At 45.9% G+C, this 22,736-nt stretch overlaps 1 long non-coding RNA gene across 1 annotated transcript; it reads left to right on the forward strand.

Moving 5' to 3' along the window:
• The first annotated feature begins 1,444 nt into the window (after positions 1-1,444).
• LOC109751057 (uncharacterized) lies at positions 1,445-4,067 on the forward strand. Its single transcript, XR_012188091.1, has 6 exons — positions 1,445-1,676; positions 1,792-2,031; positions 2,426-2,476; positions 2,586-2,776; positions 2,900-3,183; positions 3,310-4,067. It is a non-coding gene; the product is annotated as an uncharacterized lncRNA (long non-coding RNA).
• Positions 4,068-22,736: the final 18,669 nt, after the last annotated feature.

The raw sequence follows: 22,736 nt of genomic DNA on the forward strand, positions 1-22,736 counted from the left end.
TCTCGATCCGTGCCAACCCAACAGACACTTTCGGAGATACCTGTAGTGCACCTTTATAGCCACCCAGTTACGTTGTGACATTTGATACACCCAAAGCATTCCTACGGTATCCGGGAGTTGCACAATCTCATGGTCTAAGGAAATGATACTTGACATTAGAAAATATCTTAGCAAACGAACTACATGATCTTGTGCTATGCTTAGGATTGGGTCTTGTCCATCACATCATTCTCCTAATGATGTGATCCCGTTATCAACGACATCCAATGTCCATGGTCAGGAAACCACAACCATCTATTGATCAACGAGCTAGTCAACTAGAGGCTTACTAGGGACATGTTGTAGTCTATGTATTCACACATGTATTACGGTTTCTGGTTAATACAATTATAGCATGAACAGTAGACAATTATCATGAACAAGGAAATATAATAATAACTATTTTATTATTGCCTCTAGGGCATATTTCCAACAATATACTCAAGAGAAATATGTTGCACATGAGTGCTATGAACATTAACCAAACAATATAAACACATGGGGGAGCTTCGTGTGTCGCACGGTGCAATTCCCTCCTAATTTACTTTCTTCTTCTTTATGGGGTTTCAGCCGATTATCCTAAAAAATAGTTTTCGATTACTTAGATTGATTTTAACAATATAAATTTTATAGGAATTTTAAAAATAATGACAAATACAAATAAACTTTTGTATTTTGTAAAAATGGGCACAAAATTTAAAAGATTCATGAATTTAAGAATCACTCATGAAAATTTGAAAAATGTTCTCAAATTGAATAAAAATATTCTCATAATTTTAAAATGTACGTGCATTTATAGAAATCATAATTTCACAAATAATGCTTAAATACTTCATAAAAAAGTTCCAAAAAATATTTATAAAATTACAACAAAAATATATATGTCAAGAATAAAACCAAAATAAAAACCCCAAAAGACCCGAAAGAAAACCACTGAATTGAAGATACCAAAAAAATACGCCATAGAAAAATCGACACCTGGACCGGTCCATGTGCATTTACCTGACACTTTGTTGCATGTTTTTAGAACACACTTTTGTTGCAATGAGAGACTTTTTTTTGGAATAGGATGACGCCCAAAGGAGAGAAGTGAACGTATTTGGGCCTTAAAACATCTTACAAAACCTATGCACCATGCTGAAAGATTTTAAAGAGGGATATGAGTGGAAGCGGCAATTCGTGCCCGAGCGCATATGCTCCCGAAATCGCTGGCGTCAATTCCTGGCTCGGGATCCGAGAAAAGCGGGCTGACACATGTGAAAGAAATCGTGGAAACAGAGGAATACGCCGATATACAGGGCGGAACAGTTGTGCTACGGTGGGCCCAGGCCGTATCGGTGGGACGGCGGGGTCGGGTGGGCTTTCTGGTCCGTGGACCAGATCGTTAGGAACGAAACCGAGCCCTGGATCAGATAGGACGCACGTCACGTTAGGGAAGAGACGGGCGAAGCGGCGGCCCCGAACGAGCTGGTTCTTTCTGAAACCCTCGTCATGCGGCCGATTCGCCCAACCCAGGGCTATCTCTTTTTTGATCTTCCACTTTGAAGGCCATTTGCGGCGGCGCCCATTGTCCCCCCGGCGAGGAAGGAAAAAATGGAAGATTCTGGCCTAGAGTTCCTTCTAGATGCCATTTACAGGTTAGTTGATGCAGATCCGCAATGTTCTTTCTTATAATCTGAGATCTGCCATTTTTCTGTGAAAGATAGTTGACGACGGGCCATGTCGTTGTCCGTTCTGCCGGCCGGCTTTCAGGTTTTCGTTGCGGGAGGAGTTCGCCGACAACCTAAGCACCCAGATCCGGTTCCCCTTGCCTTGTTGCCGCAGAACGAGGAGGACCTGGGCATCCCAGCGGACTCAAATGCAAATTCTAGTTGTGGCCAACAGCTCGGCGGCGAGAGCCGTGGCGGACAGCGCGGAGACGTTCGTCGGCGGAAAGATGCTTCTGCGACAAGCTCTACCCAGTCAACTGACAGAGTGAACCTTGACAAAAAGGTGAGAATCAGCGCCCTGCCTTTTTGCCTTTCTGTGCTTGATACGAGTGCAGGAATGGTAGGAGAAAAAGTTCAGTCCTAACAATTAGCGCAAATATAAATTGAAATATCTGTTCCTGAACCATTTTGCATCTGAATATTATTTGAACAGAAAAGTAAGCAGTACAGTAGAAGTGGTCACTTTTGGGTCCGGTCTGGTGGCGCACTGCCCAGCCTTAGTCTGTATTTTCCAATTTGTACAAGCTCAATTCAGTACACAGTATATTATTAAGCTAATGCATGATCTTTGGGGACGTGGTCACATCTGACACTACATTAGCACATACAGGACAAACCTGTATGATATGCAATTTGCGTTGTTTGTGGGTGTTAACACTTAGCGGTCATTTCCACAGCATAATCCTTTATACACGAAGAAGGGCGAGTTCCAGGCTGAGTATTACAAGGTTGTCAATCACATGTTAACTGAAGATGAATTTGAGACTGCGTGGGCTATGCTATTAGATAAGTATGATTTGTGAAGCACCCGTACATGACCAAGATATATGAAATCAGGAAGAAATGGGCAAAGCCATATTTCAAGGGGGTTTTCTGTGCCAAGATGACGAGCACGCAACGCAGCGAGAGCGCCAATAACATGATGAAGACATACATGCCAGCCCAATGCATGCATTTGTTAAGCAGTATATGAGGGTGCAACTTGATCGGGAGCGTGAGAGAGCTACGACGAGAAGAGGACAATGATTGTAAGACAAATTTTGAATTGTTGGTGCATAATTTCTTTATGAACTGTACTGGTGTCATGTATACTAGTTTTATAGTTAGGTAATTAACATTTCATGAGAACGGCTAACACCAAAACATTTCAGGGTCGGGCAGTTCGGAGGAAAAATTTGACTGTAGAGCGACATGCAAGTAAAAATTACACAAGAGCTATGTTTGAGGAGTTTGGTCGGCTACTGATTGAAGGAACATCTTACAATGTTACCGAGGTGGAGAAGATGGAGAAGTATATTACAACACACAACAATGCGTCAAGAAGAGAGAAGTGGAGCAGGGTTGAGTACTCACGGTCAGTGATGACCGGTCCGAGTTTACATGCGAGTGTGGACAATTCGAGCACACTGGAATGTTGTGCAGCCATGTTTTGCGGGTAAGAACTTGTTCACTAGTACGATACATGCATAGTAAGATGTTTTCCTACATGAAAAGAAGCTGCTAGATCCGACTCGTACCCCTAGGAAGATACTTGATTGATCACAAAATTCTGCTGGGACAGGTCATGAACATACTTCTTCTGGAGGAGATCCCGGTGAAGCTTATTGCGAATTGCTGGACCAGGGAGGGACATACTCCCCTTGGACCTGGTTCAACATCAGAAGGATAATTCAGTGAAATTGTCATTCACATGCAGACACTCAACACTTACCTGAAAGCTATGCAGGTCGTGCGGACGGGCAACGCGAGTGCCGAAGCATTTGAACACACGATGAGCGCACCATTGGCAGCGAAGAGGGATGGTTTAGGTTTTTAAGACCATAATGAGAGACTCGAACTGGGTAGATTGGTTTACTATGTTGGTGCTGATAATGGTAACCAAGATAACAATGATGGAATGCCCTTCAAGGCCTAGCGCCTCCTGATAAGCAACAAGAGGTCGGCAGGCCAACAAATGGCAGCGAAAAGGCGGCTTATGAGGGTCTGAGCAAGTGGAGAAGATTCTTTAGCATATGTCTTTGAGAGGGACATAAGCGCACTACCTGCCTGGACAGAGACGATGCTCCGAAGAAACCAGGGAAGCCTGGCAAATGCAAAAACTGTGGCATGGAAGGAAACCGCTGGATGACATGCACAATGCCGCTTGGAGTTGCTGAAAATGAGTTGCAGAAATATGAAATCTACTATTTAAAATGTTGGTTATCGAGGATTTTCTAGTGTGTTCAAGTAAGCATTTGCTCCACGCTTGTTCCTCTTGTGGTTAGAGACATGACAGCTGTATAACAAAAACAGAATTCATTGGTCACACATGATATTCATTAATTTCTGATAGGCAAATGCATTGTCCTAGAGGAAACATGCTTAGAGGTTGACTGGTTGAGGGTGCCACCCTTCAGTACAAACGCCCCTGCCAGGGGATGATAATACAAACTAGAGTACGTGGTGGAGTTTTTTTTTGCAAGCTAATTGGACGAACCCAAGTAAATTGCCAGAACAAAAGAACAAGAACATTATGGCCCCGCTTGGCATCGGTGTATTTTTATACACCTATATTTTTTTAAAGGTGTATAATATCGGCCACACTTGATTGATTTTTGCATGGAAAAGAAAACGACGGATCGAGATCCGTATATATTATAGTGGTATGGCGCTGTGAAACACCAATCCAATGAGGGCCTAAGCATGCTGCTAACAGAACAGCTATGATTGCTAGTGCTTGGGACCCTGATGTAGCGGCGACGGCGGCTGCCGGCCTTAATCACATGGTTGACCAGCTCATGCTGCGACGACGGTGGTGCCTGGATCTGGAGATGGTTTGGTTGAGGATGTATCTGCACTGGACCGTTGCCCTGCTGAGCCTGATGTGGATTTTGAGCACCAAGCATCTGCGCGGGGTGGTGACCCATGGCCTGCTGCACAACACGCGCAACCTGCTGAGGAGAGAGCCTCCTGAAGTAAGCCTGCTGGAAGTCAAAGAAATGGCAAGGCTGCGACAGAAAAGGATTCAGCAGAGACATTGTTCAGTAAGAAGATGAGATTGGTGGTGCGGCATAAAGCATGAACTGAAAAAAAACACAAATCTGCTTACATCATATCGCAGCACTTGTAGAAACAATGACCAGAGCTTTCTTTGGTCCTGGCAACGTTAGTCTCCAATTAATCACCACAAAATGGACATGGCATTAGAGGAAGAAGAAAGTCTGTTGGGGCCGTGAGTGAGGAAGTAGAAGAAGCAGACGTGGCGGGGATGTCAAAGGAGATAGCGAGGCGCCGATGGTGAAAATTTTCTGCGTAGGGTTTGGCGCGCCGGTGAGCTTTGGAGGTCCACTTATGAGGCGCTGGTCTGGTTGGCGTCAGTTACAGCGGTGGACAGAGGACGGCTCAGACCAGCACGGAAACATAGCCGAGCCGTCACATTTAATGCATCACGTGTCTAGGCTATTTTATTTGATATACGCTACAGAAATACAACAATGTGCACGGATCTACACGTGAACGTCTGGTTTTGATTTCAGAAGCACATGAGCCCGGGCTCAGAAACGAATATCCAGATATGAGTCTCATACCCAATAAGTGAGAACCTAAAATCATGCGAGGACCCACCCCTAGCAAGGTCACATGTACGGTGTCTACTATGCTATCATATCGTTGAGAAAAACGAACATGAGTATGAAAGAGTGTATCTATGAGCACAACTGCGCAAAGCATACTTGACACTAACGCGATCATGGGCAGCCCGGCCCAAAAAAAAACCAAAACCAGGCCATGCTTCTTTCACAGCTCAAAAGAGAGCTCGGGAAGGGCTCAGGCTTCAGTATTCCAGATTTCCTGACTGGGCTTACATGCATGCACACTAAATGCAACATTTTGTTCGGGCTCGAGCTTGAGAAAAGGAAAATTTTCAGGCTTCAGACCAAGCTTGGTTTTGTCATTTAGGGTCCGGGCTTTTCAAGCCGGGCCCGACCCAACATATGTTCATATTTACTTACCTTCACCGCCGCACCACACAAGTGGGCTAATGCAGTGGACAATAACATGACTGCTTAGAGCCCTCGATCCACGGGACCAAAAAATGGGGGACTCATGGTGTTGGTTCTCATGGACACAATAAACCACAACAAAGACAACATAATCTCAACAAAATTTGGGACATACTCCACATAAATTAAAACAATCTCCAGGAAAATGCACCGTACATGTAAATGTGGGTACATGACGATCAGGCCAATTGAATGCCAAAGTCTGCTTCAAGATCCCTAAAGAGGTGTGGTACAGAAAATGTTTTTTTCTTTTCAAAATCGTAATACCGTAGCGATGCAACCACGAACAAAATTCGCACTAACAATGTCCACAAAAATTGACTTTGGCCGCGAAATGGGCATCTAATTGCTGCAGATATACTCGAGAGAAATATATTGCACACGAGTGGTATGAACATTAACCAAACAATATAAACACACGGGGGAGCTTCTTGTGCTGCACGACACATTTCCCTCCTGATTTTCTTTCTTCTTCTTTTTGGGGTTTCAGCCGATTACCCTAATAAATAGTTTTGGATTACTTTGATTGATTTTAACAATATAAATTTTATAGGGATTTTAAAAGTAATCACATATACAAATAAACATTCTTATTTTTTTGAAAAATGGGCACACAATTTAAAAGATTCATGAATTTAAGAATCACTCATGAAAATTTGAAAACTGTTCCCAAATTGAAGAGAAATGTTCTCATAATTTTAAAATGTATGTGAATTTATTAAAAAATCATAATTTCACAAAAATGGTTAAAAAATTCATAAAAAAGTTCTAAAATATATTTTAAAAATTACAACGAAAAGAATATGTCAAGAATAAAACCAAAATAAAAACCCCAAAAGTCCCCAAAGAAAACCACCGAATTGAAGATACCAAAAAACACACTCCACAGAAAAATCGGCACATGGACCGGTCCATGTGCGTTTATACGACACTTTGTTGCATTCTTTAGAACAGACACTTTTGTTGCAATGAGAGTGAAAATGCTAGTTATCGATTAGAGGGGGGGAGGGGGGTGAATAGACGATTTTTATGAAAGTCTTCAAAACACGAGGTCTTTGAAGACAAACAGTAGAAATGAATCTATTGATATGCAGCGGAAGGTAGACTACACTAGATAAGCCATAGTCAAGTAAGCAATGTTGTGAAAGCACGAAGACTATCAGCAGCTAGGTAGTATGGATCAGGATGGAAGACAGTATGAAGCTAAAAAATAAATAGTCTTCACTCAGTGAAGTCAATCAGATCACACAAGCATGCAATGACTTCACGAAGACAAACTGTAAAGTAAGGGAAGTGGAGGATAGAACCAGTTGCTTGGTGAAGACAAGGATTTGGTAGACCAGTTCCAGTAGCTGTGACAACTGTACGTCTGGTTACGGAGGCTGAGATTTAACTCAGAAGACCGCGTCTTCACCTTATTCCCCTTGAGCTAAGGACGCCCAGTCCTCGCCCAATCACTCTGGTAAGTCTTCAAGGTAGACTTCCAAACCTTCACAGACTTCGTTCACCGGCGATCCACAATGACTCTTGGATGCTCAGAACGCGACGTCTAACCGGCTGGAGGATTCACAGTCCTCAAGTGTAACAAATCTTTAGACCACGCAGACAGAAAGACTTCAGTGATGCCTAACACTCTTTGGCTTTGGGTGTTTTGGGCTTTGTCCTTGCAAGGATCTCTCTCTCTCAAATGCTGAGGCTTCTAGTATGAACCATCAACATTCATTTTCCTCTTGAACCCAACACCCTCTTTCCTTGGGTTTTGGTTCAGAATCTGTTTATTGAGGACATCACATAGTGTCTGATGCCCTTTGAGGCTTTTGTACATCCCTGTTTCAAGCAATGTCTTCAACCTGGCATTCTCATCAGCAATAGTAGTGGTATCCTTAGTAGAGGGGTTAGTTACCACATCAGCAGTTGAAGATATTGCAACAATAGCAGCAGTAGAACATTCAGCAACGGAGACAACATTATCACGCTCAAGACATTTTAGACATGGTGGCTCAAAATTTTCCTGAGCGGAACTGATCTGTTGAGCGCGGAGTGACTTGTTCTCCTTTTGAAGATCATCATGAGTCGCTCTCAGGTTCTCAAGTTGTTGCTTCCTTTGAAGATAATCATAGGAAAGCTTCTCATGAGTAGCTGAGAGTGTTTCATGATGACTTTCCAGTTCCTCGTACTTAACGTGAAGATCTTTAATGTCTTCAATTAAGGAATGGGTTCGAGTCATTTCCGCGTCCAACAGGTCATCTCTTTTGTCTAGCAATTTTTGAATATGTTCCATAGCAGTTTGTTGTTCAGTTGCAATTTTAGCAAGTGTTTTGTAGCTAGGTTTAGATTCACATTCAGAGTCATCTTCAGTTGATGTTTGGAAGTAAGCATCGCATGAGTTTACCTTAGCACCACGTGACATGAAGTAGTAGGTAGGAGTAGAGTCATCCTCATCATCAGCATCAGCGTCGGCGACGAGGCCATTGTCTTCGGTGTTGAAGATGGACTTGGCGACGTAAGCTGAAGCTAGAGCGAGGCTTGCCACGCCTGAATCGGACTCCTCCTCAGACTCCACCTCTGCCTCCTCAGAAACAAACTCCTCCTCTGAATCCATCTCCTTGCCAACAAACGCCCAAGCCTTGCTGGATGAGCTCTTCTTGTGAGATGAAGACTTTGATGAAGACTTTGAAGAAGACTTTCAGGATTTCTTCTTCTTCTTGTCATCAGAATCATATTTCTTGCTCTTCTTCTTCTTCTTGGTCTCATTGTCCCATTGAGGACACTCAGAGATGTAGTGACCATGTTTCTTGCATTTGTGGCATGTTCTCTTCTTGTGGTCATGAGTGGAAGCTTCATCATTTCTTGAGCTGGATCTTGAAGACTTTCTGAAACCTTTCTTCTTGGAGAACTTCTGGAACTTCTTCACGAGCATAGCTAGCTCCCTTCCAATGTCTTCAGGATCCCCAGAACTGTAGTCAGATTCTTCTTCAGATGAGGAAACAACCTTTGCCTTCAAAGCGCGAGTTCGGCCATAGTTGGCTCTTTTCTTAGATAACTGGAACTCATGTGTGTTGAGCCTCTCAAGTATGTCAGACGGATCGAGATCTTTGAAGTCAGGACATTCTTGAATCATCAGGGCCAGGGTGTCGAATGAGCTGTCAAGTGATCTCAGGAGCTTCTTAACGATTTCGTGCTTGGTGATTTCAGTGGCGCCAAGTGCGCGAAGCTCATTTGTGATATCAGTGAGGCGATCAAATGTGTGCTGGACATTCTCATTGTCGTTTCTCTTGAAGCGGTTGAAGAGGTTGCGAAGAATATCAATCCTTGAATCTCTCTGAGTTGAGACGCCTTCGTTGACCTTGGAGAGCCAGTCCCAGACTAGCTTCGCAGTTTCCAGTGTACTCACACGGCCATACTGTCCTTTGGTCAGATGACCACAGATGATGTTCTTGGCAGTCGAATCTAGTTGAATGAACCTCTTGACATACACCTTGACCGACCTTGGGAACACCATTCTTGACGACATACTAGAGGTCGACATCAATGGCTTCAAGATGCATGCGCATCATATTCTTCCAGTAGGGGTAATCAGTGCCATCGAAGACTGGGCACGTAGCGGAGGCCTTGATTATCCTTGCAGTAGACATAGCCAAAACTCCAGGTGATTAAACCTAATCACACAGAACAAGGGAGCACCTTGCTCTGATACCAATTGAAAGTGCTAGTTATCGACTAGAGGGGGGTGAATAGGCGACTTTTATGAAAGTCTTCAAAACACGAGGACTTTGAAGACAAATAGTAGAAATGAACCTATTGATATGCAGCGGAAGGTAGACTACACTAGACAAGCCATAGTCAAGTAAGCAATGTTGTGAAAGCACGAAGACTATCAGTAGCTAGGTAGTATGGATCAGGATGGAAGACAGTATGAAGCCAAACAGTAAATAGTCTTCACTCAGTGAAGTCAATCAGATCAGACAAGCATGCAATGACTTCACGAAGACAAACTGTAAAGTAAGGGAAGTGGAGGATAGAACCAGTTGCTTGGTGAAGACAAGGATTTGGTATACCAGTTCCAATTGATGTGACAACTGTACGTCTGGTTAGGGAGGCTGAGATTTAACTCAGAAGACCGCGTCTTCACCTTATTCCCCTTGAGCTAAGGACACCCAGTCCTCGCCCAATCACTCTGGTAAGTCTTCAAGGTAGACTTTCCAACCTTCACAGACTTCGTTCACCGGCGATCCACAATGACTCTTGGATGCTCAGAACGCGACGCCTAACCGGCTGGAGGATTCACAGTCCTCAAGTGTAACAAGTCTTCAGATCACACGGACAGAAAGACTTCAGTGATGCCTAACACTCTTTGGCTCTGGGTGTTTTGGGCTTTGTCCTCGCAAGGATCTCTCTCTCAAATGCTTCGGAGGTGGGTTGCTCTCAAACAACAAAAGCCATGCACTAACTCTTAGCAGCCACCAATTTATGGTGTAGGGGGTGGGCTATTTATAGCTAGGAGGCAACCCGACCTGATTTGTCCGAAATGACCCTGGGTCACTTAGGAACCGACACGTGTCCAACGGTCGGATTTCAAACACACGCGACAGCTTTACTTGGGCTACAAGCAAGGCTGACTCATCCAGCTCTGGATAAGATTTGCTCTCATTGTCTTCGCTCGAAGACAATAGGATTTTTGTTGAGCATCACATCAGTCACTCTGACTTTGTTCACTTGGACCCCACTTAACAGTATGGTGGTTCCTATGACTCAACAAAAAAGAAAAGGAAACTACAAAACAACTATGTCTTCGCACTCCATAGTCTTCAAGTGAATGTCTTCACATGTCATAATCTTCATCATGAATGTCTTCACTAACCACCATTGTCTTCAATGTCTTCACACATTTTTAGCGGTCATCTCTGTTAGGTAAACCAAATCAATAAAGGACTACTACCTGTGTTATCCTGCAATTCTCACAAACACATTAGTCCCTCAAACAAGTTTGTCGTCAATACTCCAAAACCAACTAGGGGTGGCACTAGATGCACTTACAATCTCCCCCTTTTTGGTGATTGATGACAAACTGGTTGATGTTTTCAACGGCGATAAAAGTATGTGAAAGTAAAGGATTAAGGCATTGTCTTCATAAGTTGCAAAAGGCTCCCCCTGAAGATGTGCATATAAGTAGTTTGCTTTTGAATGTAAATGCACATGGAAGTCTTTTTACTTTGTGGAGATCCTCTTCAACTTACGAAGACAATTCATCATGCATATTCAAAAAATAACGAAGATAATGACATGCACAATGAAAAATGGGCGTATGCAGAATGACTTCATGCGGAATTTATCATCTCATCATAAACTAGCAGCAAGAGTAGCAGACGACCATCAAGTTTAAGTGTTACAACTCAAAAGCCAAATTGTTTCAAAAACGAGAGTTGTAAGAACTTGACAAAAACAATGCAACCACCCATATGGACCCGCTTGAAGACTATCAACCTCATATGCTTCTCCCCCTTTTGTCAGTAATGACCAAAAAGGTTTGAAGACATAGATGATCTACTCGTTCCCAGTTGGAGTAGAAGATGGAGCAGGGTCGACGTTGGAGTTTGGTGGTGCAGACGGGCCTGGCGCAGAATCATGATGCAGTGCAGCCAAAGTCGGTGAAGTGGCATCGTCTTCTTCATCGACGACTCTCGCAACAACAGTTGCAGCCGAAGACAAATGTTCAAAATCTTCAATAGATGGATTGCGATGCCAGCTTGCATTTTGTGGAGGCCTGGAGTCAAACTTGAAGCTCTTTGTGAAGCCATCTTTACGAAGATGTTCTTCAGGGCAGAGTATTGTGAGGCTCTTCCAGGACCGCCGACAGGCTTCATGTGCAACAAATGAGTTCTTGGTGGCCAAGTTTCGAATGCGATTAACATCCACCAAGAGACTATGCATCTGACGCTTCAGCCAGTCATGATGCCTATCCTGCTTTTGATGCAAAGACACCAGAAGCTCGCGGTCGTTGAGGACACGGGGATGCTTCTGAGGCCTTTGAGCTATGGTGCTAGCAGTAGCTTCAGTATTGGCACGGTGTGGCACTCTCGAGTTTCCAGCCAGAGGATAAGCAGGAGTTGCAGCATTAGGCACAAGAATCCCTTCAATTGGCTACGTGAAGCTCTGGAATTCTACATTCTGAAGGCGGAGTGGTTTCTTGGCAGGCTCGTGGTAGATGGCTTCAATAGATATATCAACTTCAGGCAGGAAGACAATATGGTTGCACGCTGAAGGCTGATAGTCAATGGTTGAATGAAGCCTAATCAAGCGCATCACCCATGGAGCATAGAATTTCTAGTCAAACAGATCAATCCAAGAAGCAGCAAGTTGTCTGATGAAGAAATCCTGAGTGTTGAATCTGATGCCATTGATTATATAGAACACCAACGTCTTCATACCACCTTCAAGTTTAGCTTTGGAAGAATTTCCTTTGGTAGGCCAAAGAGTACGCCTCAGAATATGATACACTGTGTGTGGAAAGTACTCAAGGTCCTTCACAAAGAATTCCTTTGGGTATTCGGCGTCTTGGGGCAATGGCTTCATCATGCTCAACATTTGGCTCATGTTTGGCTCTGGCTTCTGAAAAATGCTCTACAGCTCATTCTGATGAAGCTGACAACCAGGTTCATATAACTCACGTGGAGTGGGCAGGGAAGTAAGCTCGATAATATCCTGAGCTTTGGCTTCGTGATGAACATCACCTGTCATCCACTCAAGGACCCAAGTCTTCGGATCCCTGTTGTAGCCTCGAATATGTAGAGTAGCATAGAACTGCAATAGAAGCTCTTCATTCCAATGTTCCTTGTTAGTCACAAAGGGAAAAAGACCAACGTCCCTAAAGCAGTCAAGGGCTTCCTCAAGGCATGGTAGCCCAGCCATAGCATCACAATCCAGACGCTTGTGCAGAAAAATTTGTTCTTGGTTGTATAGGATGCAAGAGTAATAGCTTCACTGATGATGGCTCCAAAACCTGTCAGAGGAGATATTGGGCTTCGTGTACGGGTTCTTGGCGCTGTCAAAGAATGTATTGTGCTCTCTGAAGCTGAGCACGCTAAAAGAGCCCTGTGTTGTGGCAGCACTCGGAAGCCTTGGCAGTCTTGGCTTTGGCTTCTGAACTTGAGGCCTCTGCTCCACATGATAATCATATTGTGGCCTGGGAGCAGAGGGTGGAACCATAATAGGCCATTTGACTGTGACAAGCTGACCACCACGATTGAATGCTTGTTCTATTGTATGAGGCCTTGGGGGAGGAATAGCATCATCGGAGATGATTGGTGGCACAATGGTGTCAGTGGCAGCATTGTCTTCAGGCTCCATGTTGTCTTCAGCCATGACAGTGTCATTGGCTTCAGTGGCATTGTTGGTGGCAGCCTCATTGTTTGCAACCTCCATCTATTCGACAACTGGAGGGTCGGGCACGATCACATTCTCTTGATGAATGACTGGATCACTGGCAGGGGGTGTGGCTTCTCTTTCTTCTTCTTGATCATCTTCTTTATCATCGGCTGATGCAGCCGGAATGTCTTCATCAATTTTGGCTTCAGACTCAGAGGCAAACGCAGAAGGGGTGGCTTTAGGAAACACTTGACGTGCTACTGAGTTGTGTTGCACTTCCTCTTCTGGAATGCTCGACGTGGAGACCTGTGGCCAGAGGCCTTTGCGAAGCCTGCGAAACACTGGCGACACCTTGGGAGAGGGAGTGGTCTGCTCCATGTAGTTGTCGTCATCAAGTTGAGCAAGTGGAGTGCGGGGTGTCTCATCTTGCATAGGGGTGTCTTCTTGTTGTCGCTCAGCCCATGAGTCATCTTGAGCGATTGGTGTCAATGGATGACCAATGCTAATAAGTTCACTGCTCGTGGGAGCAGGCAATGATACCGACTGAGGCTCGAGCAGAGGAAGGACTACATCATCTTGCACATTGCCTTCATGACCAATGTCTTCAGCTGCGTTGGGTTCAACAACTGGAACTTCTTCACTTACTGGAGCCTCTGTGGAAGCAGGCTCATGAATCACTAGGCGACGTTCTTAGTTTGTTGAGGCTAGGTGAGCAACTGAGATGGGTTCAACATTGAGGGGCTCTGGGGTAGCAGCACGCTCTTTCTTTGAAGACTTTTAAGCCTTTGTCTTCAATTTCTTCGTAGAGGGAGCATCATCAGATGTATCTTTGAGCTTCCTCTTCCTGGCTTCGGCTTCGGCTTGCCTTGTTTTCTTCAGCTCAGAAGCTGCTGAGGAGACCTTTGGCTTCGAGCCAGTCATGCTGGCAGGGAAGACAATGCTAGGTTCTCCCTGCCGTTGAGCTTTGGGTATGGCTTCAGCAGACTTCTTCTTTTGCTTGGCAGCCATCCTAGGGTCGATGCCAGGACGCCCAAGAACCTTTCTCTTTTCAGCTTCATTGTGCGCTTGCACACACTTCTGAGCATAGTATTTCATGCGCTCGCGCGAGCCTTTGGCTTCTTCATGCTTCTTGTGGAATTCTGCCTTGAGATGATGCAACATCTTCTTGAAGATTTGCACATCAGCAACACTGAGCTTCTCAATGTTCTTCTTGAAATGCGCCTTCTCATGATCAATCTTGTTCTTGAGCTCGACAATTTCTGAGCTAAGGCCAATTCGTTGGCAATGGCTCCATGAAATGTGATGCTGATGTCCACTGGCAGCTGTAGGTCATCAATACTGATGCTTTGGTCGTCAAACCATTCACCGATGAAGTTGTTCAGAATACCAACATCAAAGAGAGGCAGATCACTAAAGATCTTAGCCTCTTGCTTGCTCTTGATCAGCATCTCTAGAGCTTCATCACCAAGATCTTCATCACTGGACAGATCAATGGTGTCTTCCTCATTGCGCAGAACGGTAGCAGGAGTCAGGTTGTGCCCTGAATTCTTCTTGGGCTTCTTGGTCTTCTTGGTCCTCTTGGAGAGACGAGACAAGTCTTCAGACTGCACACTGGGTTCAGGAGGTGCAGCCTTCAATGGCTTCACAGTTGAAGCGGTTGGTGCAGCAGGGGGCTTCGAAGCTTTAGTCTTAATCTTCTTCTGCTTCGATGGTGCAGGTGCATCTTCAGAGTCTGCGTCATCAGCAGATTGATCCACCGTGGCCCTCTGAGCAGCAATGTGGGAGAGGAGCCCATCAAAGCTATTGAAGGGGCCGATGACATTGGGATTGGCTTCACGTGTGCCATCCTCTCTTGGAGCAGACGAACCAGGGTTGAAGTTGAGTCTGGAAGCCTTCCTGTTCTTTGCAGCTGACTCCTTTGCGAACTGAAAGTTGCGCTTGAAGAGATTGTCGTCACGACACCATAACAGATATGATGGGTCGGCATTCTCAGGCTGAGGTCCTCGGACCATGCAAGGATAGAAACCTTGAGCAATAGCTTCAGGCTTCGTCTTGGGTTGCAGATTTCTGTAAACAATATCGCCCCACGAGCGCTTGATGGCATTCTTCTTGGCATATTCAGCAGTGAAGAAGTTGTACTTGAACCCACTGTTCAGCCCAATATCTTCGGATCCATTGGATCCTAGTCTTGCGTTGGTTATAGTTCTCCTCAGTATCAGTCTTGCACATTTCATACATATCCGGAGGCAGATCTAGAGCAGTATTTCCATGGTGCTGCCTGCCACCTTTCGTTGCAGATTTCTTAGAAGCCATAATAGTCAGACAGATAGGCTTCAAGATAGTGAAAGGCTTCCGTCTACTTGTCAAGCAAGAACTAGCTTCAGGGGAGTGAATATGATGCTGTAAGAATTCTGCAAATGAATGCAGACTGTGAGAACCAAGGGATTCTCCCACGGACATGTACCTGTGACAGCATTAGAGATGCGAGGGAAGGGGAAGAGGTCATATGCATTCTCAGAAGATTTTGAAGTTAAATCAGTTTGAAGACATTGACCTCATAGTGCGAAGACATTCACTTATTTGAAGGAAGTTGGTTCCAGATTTGTACGAATCCATGAATAAGTACAAGTGAGGAATCTAACTAGTTATGAAGCATAAGTGAACATACTTTGCAAGATATGAGATTCAGAAAGAGACAGATCCAGATTTGGAAGTGTAGAAACCACTTTTGGTTGAAGTGGATGGATTTGACAGATCAAAAAGACTGTAAAATGTGAGATTTATTTACCACAGACGAACTGCTAGACGAGGCAGAAGGGTGGCCAAGCAGTCCAATCTCTCGCGCCCTAACTTGGCGGCGGAAGACACCTACGGCGGCGGCAGAGAAGACGAGGTCCGCGGTCGGCGTGAGGACGGCGTCGAAGATGCCGCGGCAGCTAAGCGCTTCGTCTCCGACGTCGACGCGAGCTAGCTGTGGCGTGATACGTATCCAATGTATCTATAATTTTTTGTTGTTCCATGCTATTGTATTATCCGTTTTGGATGTTTAATGGGCTTTATTCTACAGTTTTATATTATTTTTGGGACTAACCTACTAACCAAAGGCCGAGTGCAAATTGCTGTTTTTTGCCTATTTCAGTGTTTCGCAGAAAAGGAATATCAAACGGAATGAAACCTTCGGGAGAGTGATTTTTGGAACAAACGCAATCCAGGAGACTTGGAGTGGACGTCAAGCAAGCAACGAGGAAGCCACGAGGAAGGGAGGCGCGCCCAGGGGGTAGGCGCGCCCCCACCCTCGTGGGCCCCTCGTGGCTCCCCTGACCGTCTTCTTTCGCCTATTTCCACCGCCGCAACCTTCTGAGAGGACCACGAAACCCTATTTCCACCGCCGCAACCTTCTGTACCCGTGAGATCCCATCTTGGGGCCTTTTCCGGTGCTCCGCCGGAGGAGGAATCGATCACGGAGGGCTTCTACATCAACACCATAGCCTCTCTGATGATGTGTGAGTAGTTTACCACAGACCTTCGGGTCCATAGTTATTAGCTAGATGGCTTCTTCTCTCTCTTTGGATCTCAATACAAAGTTCTCCTCTATCTTCTTGGAGATCTATTCGATGTAATTCTTTTTGCGGTGTGTTTGTCGAGATCCGATGAATTGTGGGTTTATGATCAAGATTATCTATGAACAATATTTGAATCTCCTCTGAATTCTTTTATGTATGATTTGTTATCTTTGCAAGTCTCTTCGAATTATCAGTTTGGTTTGGCCTACTAGATTGATCTTTCTTGCAATGGGAGAAGTGCTTGGCTTTGGGTTCAATCTTGCGGTGTCCTTTCCCAGTGACAGCAGGGGCAGCAAGGCACGCATTGTATTGTTGCCATCGAGGATAAAAATATGGGGTTTATATCATATTGCTTGAGTTTATCCCTCTACATCATGTCATCTTGCCTAATGCGTTAGTCTGTTCTTATGAACTTAATACTCTAGATGCATGCTGGATATCGGTCGATGTGTGGAGTAATAGTAGTAGATACAGAATCGTTTCAGTCTGCTTGTCGCGGACGTGATGCCTATATACATGTCATGCCTAGATATTCTCATAATTATGCACTTTTCTATCAATTGCTCGACAGTAATTTGTTCACCCACCGTAATACTTATGCTATCTTGAGAGAAGCCACTGGTGAAACCTATGGCCCCCGGGTCTATTTTCCATCATATAAGTTTCCAATCTATTTTACTTTGCAATCTTTTACTTTCAATCTATATCATAAAAATACCAAAAATATTTATCTTATTCTCTCTATCAGATCTCACTTTTGCAAGAGGTCGTGAAGGGATTGACAACCCCTTTATCTCGTTGGTTGCAAGGTTCTTATTTTTTTGTGTAGGTACGAGGCGACTTGCGTGTAGTCTCCTACTGGATTGATACCTTGGTTCTCAAAAATTGAGTGAAATACTTACGCTACTTTGCTGCATCACCTTTCCTCTTCAAGGGAAAACCAACGCAGTGCTCAAGAGGTAGCATGGCGCTAGGGTTTGGGCGAGGTGGAAGAGGAGATAATGACCGTGCTGGGTGTGTATTTATAAGGTGAAGGGCTACACAGCGCAATTACGCAGGTGCCCCTGGCGGTTCACATCTGATGGACACGTGGCATGCATGCAACTTATTGGAAGTTGTTCCATGTTCCCACGCACGCCTAGATTGTCGGGTGGTCGTTCCGGCTTCTCCGGTATTCAGACAAAAGAGGTATAGCATTAAAAGCAGGTTTAAATGTGTGTCTCTGTATCTTCAGCTAACAAGGACACAGTGAAGACATTTGACACGTTTCAATAGAATGCATATGACTTTGATAGACAGAATTTGAGGAAGAAGCACAGAAGGGGTTAGGGTCCGATCACATTCACTTAGTTCAGAAAATGGCAAGTTTGAAGACATGGCTATAAGTGAATGCTGTAGAGGACAGAACTCACACACACACACACACACACACACACACACACACACACATATATATATATATATATCATGAAAGACCAAATCAACATTGCGAAGATAAACCTAGAAGTCAAATCAATGTTGAAGACAAACCAAATGCGAAGATAATACAATCATGACGCCAAATGAAAATCTTCGAGAAAGTTTGGTGGTGGCGTTACCCACTGTATAGGAAGTATTTAGACCCAGACACGGCGCACAATTATCGTGGCGCTCCGAAGTCAAATTCCGCGTTCATGTATTCACACTTAGAGTGTATGTCTTCATTGATTGAAGATATACGTTACTTCGTGTGTTGCACATCTAAGTCATCAACATGCATAAGCGTTAGGATGTGTGTCCAATCACAGGACATTTGAGGATTCTAAGATATTTAGCTCAAACCGCAACTTGCAAAACCTTTTCTCATCCAAGGGCTTTGTGAAGATATCTGCCAATTGCTCTTTAGTGTTGACGTGAATGATATCAATATCTTCCTTCATGACATGATCTCTGAGAAAATGATGACAGATCTGAATGTGCTTTGTCTTCGAGTGCTGAACTGGATTGTTGGCAATCTTGATGGCGCTTTCATTGTCGTAGTAGAGTGGCACATGCTTCAGGTGGATGCCATAGTCCTTGAGAGTTTGCTTCATCCATAGAAGCTGAGCGCAGCAAGATCCAATAGCAATGTATTCTGATTCAGCAGTGGAGAGTGATACACAATTCTGCTTCTTTGAAGACCAACAAACAAGAGATCGTCCCAGAAAGTGACATGTCCCTGATGTGGACTTGTTACCAACCTTGTCACTAGTATAATCAACATCTGAGAATCCAACTAGATCAAGCTCTAAGCCCTTTGGATACCATAATCCTAGTGCTGGGGTGTAAGCCAAATATCGAAGAATTCGCTTCACAGCTAAGTGATGCGATTCCTTTGGTGCCGCTTGGAATCGGGCACACATGCAAACGCTAAGCATTATACATGCCTAGATGTACATAAGTAGAGTAAAGAACCAATCATGGAGCGGTATAACTTTTGGTCAAACTCTTTACCATTGTCGTCGGGACCCAATTGGCCTTTGGTTGGCATTGGCGTCGTGTACCCTTTGCAGTCTTCACTACAAAAAAAGACACATCCGTGACATTTTGGGCCGAACGAATTTTTTTCTGTCATGCTTATGACACTTCGATGACGATAATTGTGACAAAACCCTGTATCATCATAGATGTGGTGGGCTCCTACTTCTATGACAAAAAATCATGACAGAAAATGGGCTTTTCGTCCTGGGCGGGCCGGAGACACAGCTGCATGACATTCTTTGGGCTGTCCATGATGGAAAAACCGTGCTAGAAGCGAGGGCGAGGAAAACATCGGGGAGTTCCCTGTTACGGTGGGTGGTCAGGGGCCGAGCGATGCACATTTCTCTCGTACACATACGCGCGTGGGTGCGAGGCGTTGGGCTCTAAATGAACCCGAGTGAGGCGCTCGCCTACTGAACCCGAGCGATTGCACTGCAGGCTACGCGTTACTGAACCCGAGCGATCGATCGATGGCTGTTAACTGAACCCGATCGAGCGATTCCTTTGTTCGCTACTGCTGCTAACTGAAGCCGGTCGAACCTGCTGCCTTCTTCCCTTGATGAATAGTGAGTGTTGTTGGGGGGTTGGATGAACAGTTCCTGGTGGGGGGTTGGATGAACAGGACCCCGTGGTGTTGCCGCTGGATGAACAGGACCCGATCGATCGAGACGGTTGGGCATGGATGAACAGGACCCCGTGGAGGGATGGTTGAACGGTAGCCGGTGGAGGGCTAGTTGAACAGTAGCCGGTGGAGGGCTGGATGAACAGTAGCCCATGGAGGGGTGGTTGAACAGGACCCCATGGAGAGGGCTGGTTGAACAGTAGCCGGTGGAGGAGCGCGTGGTGGAGGCTGGATGAACAGGAGCCCGTGGATGAACAGTCGCAAGTGGAGGCTGGAGGAGGTCGACGGTGGATGAATAGTAGCCCGTGGAGGCTGGAGGAGGTTGACGGTGGAGATGAACAGTAGCCCGTGGAGTCCCGTTTTGCGGTACGCCACACCCCTCCCGATGAACAGGACCCCCGTTTTGACCGTAGCGCTTCAACACAAGTCCGTTTCCTCCGTTTTGCGGTACACCACACCCCTCCCGATCAACAGGACCTCGTTTCGACCGTAGGAGGTCCAAGAGAAGTCCGTTTCCTCCGTTTTGTGCTAAGCCAGACCCCTCCCGATGAACAGGGTCCCATTTTGACCGTGGCCGGTCGAACACAAGGCTGTTTCCTCCGTTCTGCGGTACATCGGGCCTCGTTTTGATCGGCTATTCCGTCCTAGCCGGTTGGCTCCTGCTGAACACGACGACGCAGTTTCTCTGTTCCGACCCAGCTATGTACATGAGCCCTGGCCGTACGTATGCGCGAGTAGGCATTTGAGACCCCGCCCATATGTACGTACGTGGCCGTATTTACTTTCTTGCACTCTGGCTGTACGTACGTGTACATGCTACGTGCATGCCTCTACTACGACATGTGCGCACCTATACTACGACACGTGCCCTTCCTTACATGGCCATGGTTCATCGCTGCAGCCTGCAGACAGACCGATCGACCAGTATGTACGTACACGTTCATGACCAGAATGACAATGCTACGTACGCTTCGACCAGGTGGGTCCCGACTATCAGGCACTTTCTTGCATGCGAAGATGTAGCTGGTGGGTCCCAGCAGTCAGGGGGAAATGTTTTTTTTCGTGAAATATGGTGGCCCGTTCGGTGGGTCTCTCCTGTCAGGTGGAGGAATCATTATTTTTCGTGTAATAAGGAGGCACTTCCTTGCTGCGGCCGTGGACCCAGCTGTCACCCTCTTCATGTACAGTACTCTTTTGATGGAAGTCGTTCGTTGACCACATTGACCAGGCCGCACCGAGAGCACCAAGGCGGTGGACGACGACGAGGCCTAGGAAGGGGAAGACGCGGAGCCGGGGAAGACGCGGTAGTGGATGCCCACATGGAGAGGAGTACGAGGGTTCACTGGTTCGGCTTCGGTGTGAGGCTGCCGTCGCCGCAGAATAACACGGGGTGTGGGTGAGTAGAGGGATGACCTGGCCAGCGGTGGGAGTAGTAGGGGACGGTGAGGCCTCCGCGACATCACAGCCGGCCACGGGAGGCAGGAGCACGCGGCACGACTGGCGCTGGTTTGGGCGGCTGGAGGAAGAAGACCAGAGGTTGAAGAAGCACTACAGCCGTTGGATGGACATCTTACGGTCACTGGAGCTAGAATCGTTCATATTGACTAAGTTGACAAAGCCCTCCGTCCCCGTCAACTTAGTAGGCCCACAAGTTAGCCTCCCACTATGGTGGGTCCCAGCTAGCAGGGGGAGTATTCATTTTTTATGCGTAATAAGGAGGCACTTCCTTGCGTGCGAAGTATAGCTAGTGGGTCCGACCTGTCAACGGGGGGAACGTTTTTTTGCGAAATACAGAGGCCCTTTCGGTGGGTCCCAGCTGTCAGGTGGAGGAATCATACTTTCTCTTCTTGGATCATATGCACTTATGATTGGAACTCTAGCAAGCATCCGCAACTACTAAAGATCATTAAGGTAAAACCCAACCATAGCATTAAAGCATCAAGTCCCCTTTATCCCATACGCCACAACCCCCTTACTCAGGTTTATGCTTCTGTCACTCAAGCAACCCACTATAAGCGAATCATGAACGTATTGCAATACCCTACAGCGGGAACCCCTCATGCTTGTGTGACACGGAGGGCACAATAGGACAGCACCAAAATAAAACATACAACTCGTACCAATCTAGATCATCAATCAACCCAAAGACAAATGATATCTACTCAAAACATCATAGGATGGCAACACATCATTGGATCATAATATGTGGCATAAAGCACCATGTTGAAGTAGGGATTACAGCGGGGTGCGGGAGAGTGGACCGCGTAAAAGAGATGAGGATGGTGATGATGATGGTGATGTTGATGAAGACGATCACCGCGGCGATGATTCCCCTCTCGATGGCACTCCGGTGCCACCAAGAGAGAGGAGGAGAGGTTCTCCTCCTTGTGCTTCCTCCTCCATGGCCTCCCCCTGGATGGCAAAAGGTTCTCCCTCTGGTCGTTGGCCCTCATGGCGATGACAGCCTCTCCGGGATACTCCTCCATGGCCACCGGTGATGATGGCCCCCTACGGCAGGGTGCCAGAGAGGGCCTAGATTGATTTCTCGTGGCTACAGAGGCTTGCGGCGGCGGAACTTCCGATCTAGGTTATTTTCTGGGGGTTTCTGTATTTATAGGAATTTTTGGCGTTGGTTTCACGTCAGGGGGGTCTCCGAGTCGTCCACGAGGCAGGGGCCCACGCCCAAGGGGGGTGGGCGCGCCCCCACCCTCATGGACAGCCCAGGACTCTTCTGGCCCAACTCTTTTGCTCCAGGGGCTTCTTTTGGTCCATAAAAAATCAACAAAAATTGGCACGTCAATTGGACTCCGTTTGGTATTCCTTTTCTGTAAAGCTCAAAAACAAGGAAAAAACAGAAACTGGCACTGGGCTCTAGGTTAATAGGTTAGTCCCAAAAATC

Source organism: Aegilops tauschii, chromosome 6 (assembly GCF_002575655.3).
Source record: "Aegilops tauschii subsp. strangulata cultivar AL8/78 chromosome 6, Aet v6.0, whole genome shotgun sequence".
Taxonomy (NCBI): Eukaryota; Viridiplantae; Streptophyta; class Magnoliopsida; order Poales; family Poaceae; genus Aegilops; species Aegilops tauschii.